Raw genomic sequence first — 10,405 nt, 5'->3', positions numbered from 1 at the left:
CAAAATTCTAGAACAGATGAAATACACATAGTGAAAAACAGGAAAACCTCTCAATCTAGTCTAGACTACAGACAATTGAGGAGACAGCTGCAACTATTAAAAGGTTGCCACAAAGAGGAAAGGAATAAACTGTTATATATATTCATCTGGACAAGGCCAAAAATCAATGGACAAGAATTTATGAGCACACTTGGATGACATGTTAAAATAAAATTTTCCTAGCCATAAATATAGATAAAAATTTAAATATTTAATAGGGAAGGAGATGGATTCCACTACTAGAAGCTTTGAAAAACCATACAGGAGAACTACAGTGCCAAGAGCAGCTGAGTAAAGACTACATAGCTTCCTGCAGTTCTTTCTCAGTCAATTTTGATTATGATTCACTAATCTGAACTTCTAAAATGAGATTCATCAGCGAAGGTGGACTTGGGACATTGGCTACACAATTCTTCTGTTGAGGGAAGCAAAGAGGACTAACACAAATAAGAAAAGACTGTGACGAGTGCATGGGTGTGCAGCAGCTGGTTGGGTTGTTTTCCAGTACAAAGATCCTGCTGTGAGTATGCCTTGCAACAAGAAACTACTTAGTTACTTCTTCAAATTATCTGATATATTTATTACCCAAAAAATGCTCACAGTAGGCTCCCCAGTACAGAGAAAGTGCACTCATAAGCAGAAGTAAATGATTTTGGGCGCTATATACACCCCAAGTGGCAGCGACAAGTGAAATAACCTTCCTCTCTGGAAGAAGGAGCCAAAAAATTGGAATAATTTTCTTCTTCCACCACTCTGAAGCCAGGTAGGAGCAGAGAGTAGCTCTAACCTGTTGCTTTTCGTTCTTTTCTCTCTCCGACTTCCTTGTTTTCGCCTGTTCCGCTTTCCCGGGGCGCTGGCCAGGCGCTTCCAGGAGCAGCCGGAGAGAGAGAGGCAACAAACACCTTTGTGGGTTCGTTTGATACGGACAGAGCTGTTTAGAGAGCGCGAGCAAGACCGGGATAAAGAGACTCAAGAGATTGGACACTTGTTGTGCAGTCCAAAGCAGGTGGTATTTGCTCGAACGCCGCACATACAAGTGACAATGATCAGGGGTTGAGTTACAGGTTATATAGGGGAAAATAAGAGATAAGGTGAAACCAATAGAACAATGCCCAGTGTGAATACATTATAGGTAAAATCCAATGGGAATAACTCCAGGGGGAAGGATGAATACACGTAAAAATACAGAATAGAAACTCCAGCTTTAGGTTTAGGAAACAGAAACTCCCATCTCTGTTGGGGAAGATGAAATAGCAAAGCCCTATAAATATGATGGCCTGGCAAAAGAGTCAGAAAATACAGGTATTGAGATGAAAACAAGGTTTGAAATACCAAACCTTCATTACTGAGCATCCCGAAAACAATAATACAGCCAAGCTGAAAGCAATCCCCCCTTCTGATAGATCCAAAGGTCAAATGGAATGTCCTGTCTCACCCCCCAATGTGTGGTTCATCCCATACCTGTAACCCTCCCCTGAAGTATCAGGTATCTGTAACCCCATTGGCCCAAGTCCTGTCCCAGCCCACCTTGAAATCCCCTGATAAGGTGTGGCCGAGGGACCGGATGCTCTCTTGGACCTTCCTTTTGGGATGCCCACCTGGCACTCTCTCTCTCTCTCTCCCCCCGCTCTCCCTGGGCCTGCCATGAGTTGCGGCTAGCAACTCCAAGCAGGGCCCTTCACCCCTTCTAATAAACCACATGTTCTAAAGACCTGGCTTCAGAGATCCTTCATCCCCACCCATCCAAACCGTCCAGGAGCCCAGCAGTCCCCGCACATCTTAAATTCACAAAGCCTTTTTGCTCTGTTTGTGTAGCTGCACACTGCAACACTAACCTTATTGCTGTAGGGATTTCATGGCAGCAGACTCCAAATATGACTATTGATTTTCTAGACAGAGGATTCATAAAAACTTTTGAAGCCTAGATAGATTTAATCTACTGCATTTCTTAGAAAATCAGTTGGCACACTGAAAGTTTGATTATTCAGACACAATCTATCCTTGGCAAATCCTTAGTTCATTTTCTATCCTTTTTTTCTTTATCTCTGTTTCTTTAATTACAACTTGTCTGGTGCATATCCTTCACCCACAGCAATTATACCAAGCCTGTAACGGCCTTCATTATCTCTTCCTTCAAGATCTCTTTTAAGTCCTTGCATTATGCTGAGGTCAGACTCAGCATATGGTTCTCCAGATCATTATTTTACGGTGTCACACAAGGTTAGACATGATATGGATTAGACCTAAAAATAAACATGAGGAAATACAGTGGGTAGAACTGAAAGAGGAATATCTGGCTTCAACTGAAGACCGTTCTAAAACTAAATTTTCCTTCCCAATCCTTGAAACAAAAAGTACAAATGTCCCCAAATAATATGCAGGCAATAAGCAGCTAATAGGTAGTTCCACTCTTCAAGAGAATAAATATTTCATGCTGCAAAACCCTGAAATAGAAATTAAGTTCAAACACGCAGTGTGCAAGATCTGAGCAAACACTCCAAAATTTTTATAAGCTCAGAACACATCAATCAAATAACAAAGGAGGAGAATGACTGTTAAATAACAAAAAATTACCAAGAAATGCAGAAGTGGTTATAAAGACTGAACATAATGTAATGTCCATTTAGAAAATCATGTCCTACCTATTTTACATCACTGGTATTCCTACAGTAAAGATATTTTATAATAGACTTGGAAACGTTATTACAGCTCAAGCAATGATGAGATTGCACTTAAGGGTATTGTTTTACAAATAGATAAACTGAACTGAAACAAGTACAAGGGCCTTTTTAGATGTTGATGGTAATTGAAAACCTACTTTGGAGCAGAAGCTAAAAAAATTATCTGATTAGTCAATGAAAATTGAGGCTGAGAAATAATATCTTTACTTACTTAGACATATTTCTATCAATACAAATGTAAATAGGTACAGAACTAAAATAAATATAAAATTCAACAAGAGATCAGAGTAAGTTTCATAACTTTTGGTGTCAATAGATGACATAGCCTTCCAGCAGAAAGGGGTATGGGAGACCCTGTCAGGAGGGTAGGAGTAAATGGAAGGGCAGATTTAGCATTACAGTCTTCCATCCCACAAGGGAAATACATAGCCTTCCTTGGTGGAATGACCAGATCACCTACTTTGAAGGAAAAACTTCCCACAGCAAGGAAGTCAGTGGGAAATCCAAAGGAGGGAGAAAAATAAAGTCAATCCAATACTTTCCACTTATTTAAAAGCATTTCAGATCCATATTAAACACACTGACAACGCCTTGTGAGTTAAACACGTTTCTCCAGGGAAAAATGTAATAAAAATTAAGGGACTCAGGTATTAGTTTTAATGAAATATCTGTCAGGATATTGTAATTTCACAGAATCACAGAATATTTGGAGTTGGAAAGGACCTTTAAGGATTATCTAGAGCAACCCCTCTGCAGTGAGCAGAGACATCTTCAGCTCATTTGCTGCTTAGAGCCGTGTCCAACTTGGCCTTGAATGTTTCCAGGGTTGGGGTATTGCTCTCTGGGCAAGTTGCACCAGTGCTTCACAAATCTCACTGGAGCAAATTTCTTCCTTGTAGATAGTCTAACTCTACCCTCCTAGTTTAAAACCATTACCCCTTTGATACAGTGCCAGAATCCCACTAGCTCCCCACAGCACCAAACCCCAGAAGCAGGATGATCTGAGGTGCAGCTTGGAGCAGATGGTCTACAGCACAAGCTGGTGATCAGGCACATGGTGGAGACAAGGATGAGGAGCAGTGTTGCCCTGATTTTTAAAAGTGTTAAGTTTTCTTCTGTAGTTCTTTTGAAAGTTTTAATGTTCTCATAAAACTTCTTTAGCCTTCTGATAACGTTTACATATCTCTACTGGAGTTGTCACGTACTGTTCATGTAAATAATGATTGTTTTGCATTCTTCTTTGTGGGAGGAGAGAATTGATGGATTGTTGGTTTGACCAGTGTGGTTGGAGATGTGGCAATTCCATCCTCCAATCCACGGACACCTGTGGAACTCTATAAATACCAGATGTTTGAATTAAACTCTCTCTTTTTTCTCTTTTGAACTTACTAAGCTTCTGTGTACTCATTTCGTGTCCAGTAGCGACAGAGGAGGTCTTCCGCATGGGTTCCAAGGAAAGCTGTATTCCATGGAAAGTCCAGGGAGAGAGGACAAAGAACTCGGGTGTGCAGGGATTTATATAGAGGGCAGGTCTCAGGGGAGGGTACAATTCTTTAACCAACAGGGAAAGGGATGGGGAGGAGTAACAGGTGGGGTTTAAAATACTTCAGCCAATGACAAACACAAGGGAGAGGAACTGTTTAAACAATCCAATGGGACTTGGAGGGGAAGAGAACTTTCTAGAACAAGGGTTTGGTATAAGGTAGGATTGACAGCTGGTGGGAGGAGGAACAGGGGACATTCAAGAACAAGGGGCAGGGTTAGGACTAGACAGATATGTGGGAAGATACAATTTAAGGTTAGACCAACAATGGATAGGGGAAACAGAACAAACCATTAAATGGAAAGCGCACCACAACATCCCTTGTCCCATCTCAACACGTCCTGCTAAACAGTTTGGACCCATCTTCCCTGTAAGATCCCTTTAGGTACCAGAAGCAGCTCTAAAGTCTCCCAGACCCTTCTCCAGGCTGAAGAAACTCAGCTCTTTCAGCCTGTCGCCATTACACAGGTGCTGCAGAGAATCCTCAGAGAATCTGGTCTGCTCTGGACTTGCTCCAACAGATCCATGTTTTTGCTGGGGGCTACAAGGCCAGACTTGGCACCAAACCCCAGAAGCAGGATGATCTGAGGTGCGGCTTGGAGCGGATGGAAGAGTGGAAGAGAAAGGGTGAATCACCTCCCTGGATCTGCTGGTCACATTTCTTTTGATACAGCTCAAAATGCTCTTGGCATTCTGTGCTGCGAGCACACGTTGCCATGTCATGTCCAGCTTGTCATCCACCAGTACCCCCAAGTCTTTCTCAGCAGGGCCTCTCTGAATCCCTCCACCCTCCAGCCTGTATTATTATGCTGAGGGCAGCTCCTCAGGGAGTCCTACTGACTAATTCCTTGGACAGCTGGAAGTTTCCTTTCTTAAGTTTCCTTTCTTAAAATTCAAGGTTCTGACTTTATTCTTTGCCTGGCCCATGTCACTTAGGACTGCAAACCCCACCAGTGATCTCCACAGTCCAGGCTGCCTCCAGTCTTGACATCACCAATCAGCTTGAGTTGGACCATTAGGTCTCGTCTCACATCCCCTCTAGCAGGGCTATTAACTGGCTTAAAAAGTTAAGATTTAGAGACACAACACTTGCCTACAGCACTTCAGTGAAATAGATTTTAATTTGCACTTTAGTAGAGATTGACTGCTAAGAGTAATTCACTGAATTTTCTCTTTTCTCTCCCTAAAACTTGATATACTGGAGAGGAAGGATAGTAGGATAATGAAACCACACAATGAGTTACTACAATTCCAGTAAGAATGTTGAATTGTCAGGAAAAAGATTTCTTGCATGACACTTAAAATACCTTTAAAATACTTGATAAAAGTGTGCTTCTAACAACTGGTTTAGATATTGAAGTTTCCAACTCAATTATAGTTATAAAAGGAAATTATGGAAAAAAAAAAAAGTTTAAGAAGTAAAAGCACAATTGGCCATGATTTGCGTCTGAACGTTAATCTGGGGCAAAACATTCAAATGTGAATGTGGTTAAGCACATTTTTAAATGTTGTTCACAGTAGAGATCACTTTTTCATTTGTTTCAGTGCTGCTCTCAATAAGAATACAACACTAAGCTATCTGATGAAAATCAGTGTGAACACATCAGTGTTAACAGAGAAACATCAGCTTCTGGGCAACCTGAGAACTCACAACTCCACCTTGTGTATTTTTCAAGGACATCTCCAAAGAGAAGATCACGGCCGTGACAGCAATCACACACACATCATGCACATTGTTGTCAGATTAATTTTCACCTTGTCTTGTTGGGAAAAGGAATGCAAAAACATTTATATCTTTAGTTAATGTTTTCATGGCAAAGGTCAATTATTTATGTAAAATGAGATTTCATGTTGTGGGTATTTTATGGTGTCGTGTAAGAATCCCTTTTCCTGACAGTTCAACATTTTACTGGAACTGTAGTAAATTCACAAGTAACTGAGCCTTAGGATAATATTAACATTATAACATTCATCTTTGCTCTTTTAATAAACATACAGATTTCTTTGTTGGCTGAGTGAACACATTTGGCTTTCAAGATTTTCCTGTCTCTTAACTGTGTGTCCATTGACTCTTCAGTCCATAATTCACTGAATACCTCACATAGACAGAAATAAAGCTGTCTTGCTGATTACAGAATCATAGCCTTTTAATAGGAAAACTCTTTTCAATTTAGCTTCTGTGTACAAATAAAACTTATAATTCCAGGTATATTAAGTGCAGATTTAGAAAAAAAAGCTGTATGTGCATAAGCAAACTTACATTTTCTAATTACAGAAATGTACATAATTTAAGAGGTAATTGACCAACAAATGTTGTGTGTGAATCTGTTTAACCCAACTACATAAGTCATTTATAAAGTGGGAATATAGCTAAGATAATAATTTGCAGAGGCAGTATAAATAGGAATTAAGAAAAGTTTGAATGTTTGCCTGCTTTCCTATATTTCCATATAGATGTCATATGGAAACAGGAGGAGAGGAAAAGCCTGCAACAAAATCTAAGCATGAAGTTACATTTAAGATTTCAGGCACTTCTGCAGGAAGCTCAGAGATCTGCCCAGAAAGATTCAACTGCATAACCAGGTCCTTAGGGAACATGTTTCTAAGCACAACCTAGGAGCAACACAACAGCTATTCACCTTCAACACTAAGCCAATTGTGTACATAGTGCTAATGCTGTCACCTTTCCAGTGAGGAAGAAACAGAAAGTCCTAACAAATCTGGACACTACGAATGTCACTGCTCTTTGCCCAGTAACGTGACAGCCATCATCAGCTCTGCCTCAGCACTGCCAGGGAGTTTATTCATCATCATCCAAACAACTTTAAGTTGGCAAACTTCCCTCTTCTGGTCTGAGGCACCACAGGATGTTTAAAAGCTACTGGCTCCAACTCCACCTCGATGATAAGCAAAAAGAGTTTGATAAGTACCCTTCATATTTAACCAATGCCTTTTTGAAGTACTTTAAAATCCATACAATTATTAGGACAGTCCCAAAATCTTCTAAACCTGGAAGATTGCAAGATTTGTATGTTTGTATCAGACTTCTGTAAGTGCTGTTATCAATCTCACATGGGCTCTCTCAAGGAATATCAATTTGCAGCAAATGGAAAATCTCCAGAACAAAAACCCCCAAAACATTAGTGTATCAAAAAAGCCAAATTCAAGTTCAATTTGAATGTCACTTTGAGACCTGACATCACAGGTGAATGAATGTCTTTACCACTGGATATTCTTTCCATCTTGTTTCTCAAAGAAAGCTTTGAAAAACCTTTAGGTTTATCCCACTGTGGTACAGAATCACTTCTGAAATCTCAGGAAAAAATTGCCTGATGTGGAAGAGAGTTCCTGCACACACCTGGGTCAGAGGCTGGATTGAAAGCTGCATTTGCCTGTTCCGCCAGTCTGCCTTGGCATCTTTTTCCATGCTTGGTGGCTGTGCATGTCTGAACCCTAAGCACTCCTCCAGCAGCACACCAAGCCTTCCTCTGGTAGAAATCAAGGTGTAGTTACTTCTGCATATAACAGGAAAGCACTTCTGCTCAAAACTTGTGGTGCTGTTTCACCTTTATGCCTTTTCAAGTCTATTATGAACAAAAAATTCCCAGGAAGTTTCCTACACTTATAACTGGGTCTCCAGCTCTGCTATGTGTTTATTTGGCTCACATACCCCATGGCAGCTATACTTACAAGGTGTCCTATAAAGCAAAAATGCACATTGTTAGCTACTGCTAGCTTTTAGTTCCCTCATTTATGCTTACATCTTTCAGCTGAATGTATAAACCTGTACTGAAGGGTAAAGAATAACCTTCCCTAAGAACAGAGCACAGCAAAAAGGAATAATTTATGGAATTGGCAGGGTTGGTGGGAATGGGGGGAACCATTCCAGCCTCATGAGAGAAACTACTGTGCAAGAGCATAAGCAAAACAATTCAATCCATACAGAACAGAGGGAAATTCTGCAGGTATGCAAGAAACAGTATGTTCAGGTAGCATGGGGTGAATCAGATGAACTACTTGGCATGGCAGGGTGTGCTAACTTTATTATAAATCCTTATTTTATTTTTTTATTTTTGAGACACATGAATCCTGCCCATGTGTTACCATTGTGTGCCATACATATCCCTCTGGAAAAAAATGCATTTTGTGCAAGTCTGTACTTAGATCTGAACACCAATTCAGCCACCAGATAAAAAGTCTAAGTTATCCTTTGGAAAAGCACTGGTAACCTTTAAAATGTAATTGCTTTTGCAAACTGACAACTAATTATCCAAAAGCAAAATGCACATTAGGCATTCAAATAATGAAATGTCAGTCAATTTAATAGAACTGTCACTTTATTTTTTACATTCAGAAATTATTTTAGTCTTAAAATAATCTATATATGCTTAGGCAAATGTATTTTGCAATTATGCTTATTCACATAAAATAAAATCTTACAAAGCTGTACTATTTCTACCTACAGACTGTGTGCTTATGTCCTTCAACTACCACTGGTATTTTTAAAGATACAAATACCACTACTGCTACAAGCTGCTTCAGGCCTGCATTTATTTTTAAGTGCCCTCTGCAGTGTTTTGCTGCTTTCCAAGGGAATTTTCTGTCCACTGATGATTGCTAGAATATTACTATTGCTAGAATACTTATTTTACTGTGTAATGAACCTGTGTATTTTACTATATATTTATTATTATTTTACTGTGTAATGAAGGAAGTCAGACATCCTTACACAGAAACAAACCAAGCTAACATTAAGATTGTGAAGTCTGAAAACGTGGTTCCCCATGAAGCTGCAAAAATTAGTTATCTCGAGGATGTGATCCATTTCCATAAATAATCACAGTTAGATTCTGTTCAAAGCAAGATTAAGGCATGTTTACTTCAAACATAAGTTTTTAGCAGTGGGGAAGAATCTGCATCTGCTGTAGATTCACATACTGCCTTTGTACATTAAGATTCATGTAGACTGATGCAGATTAAAGCAATTGCAATATTTTCCAAAGCCTCTAAGTATATTTTGTGCCTATTTGTATATAAATACTCATCTACACGTACATGTATTTTCTATTGGGGTACAGGCACAGGTGAGTGTGTACAATATAAACCAGAATTCAATGTGAGCAAAAGAAACAAAATAAGTTCAAAATAATACAGTTGTGAAACTAGTACTCATGCTGCAATACCATATTTGAACAAAATAATTTGGAAGTACAAAATAAAATGTGGAGTATTTGAATAGATTCAGAAATGCAGCCCTGTTCCAAACACATTCATCCTTTTACCAGTAAAACTCATTATAAGATTTTTGGAAATGGTATGCAGAGTTTTTGTTAAACTTACTAGGTGGGCACACAGATTTGTAACTTTACTCTAACTCAGACATTCTAGTTTAGCCACATATTTTACAGGAAAAGCAGGAACAGAAATAGGTAGTTTAACTCCTTTCACTCCTCTTATTAATTTCTCATTCCAACAGCTCTTCAGTCAATTAAAACCCAAGAATTATTAAATTCTCCATCTCCATGTATATGCAAATTACTGAACTTCTTTATTTAGTATGTATAGTTCTAGTTTAATGAGATCACAATGAGACTCTTGCCTGATTCATAACATGCAAGAATAAAAAAGAAATTGCCTTGTAGTTGTGAAAATTGATAATATAGTTCATTCTTTAGGTACCCTGCAGATGCAAGGGCACCATATTTTAATCATCCTGATCAAGATATCTGTAAACTTCACTGAGTATCTCTCCCTCCCCAAGCATCTGTGTCTAATACCAAGGAAAACCAGACAGCACAGCAAGAGCCACAGTCACATCTTGCCATAGGGGTAGGTGCACATCTGAGAACCAGAGCTATAATCACAGAACATATACAGTTTATGTATGGTAACAGATGCAGGAAAGTGTAATTCTGATGTTCTCACAAGGACAATATTTGAAGTTGTCTTCAACTTTGATATTTCCCATTTTGTTCTGGTGCTTAGATGTACACCTTTCCTTCTTGGATAACTGCAATTGGGCAGATAAATCACAGTTATGTTTTTCTTTTATAATGGAAGGTTCATACTTACTTCCAGAAAACATTCACATAATAAAATGTAGTATTAATAAGTATTAATGTTGAAACCTATTTTAATGGGC

This window comes from Vidua chalybeata, chromosome 6 (assembly GCF_026979565.1).
Source record: "Vidua chalybeata isolate OUT-0048 chromosome 6, bVidCha1 merged haplotype, whole genome shotgun sequence".
Lineage (NCBI taxonomy): Eukaryota > Metazoa > Chordata > Aves > Passeriformes > Viduidae > Vidua > Vidua chalybeata.
Note: the sequence above shows the minus strand (reverse complement) of the source record.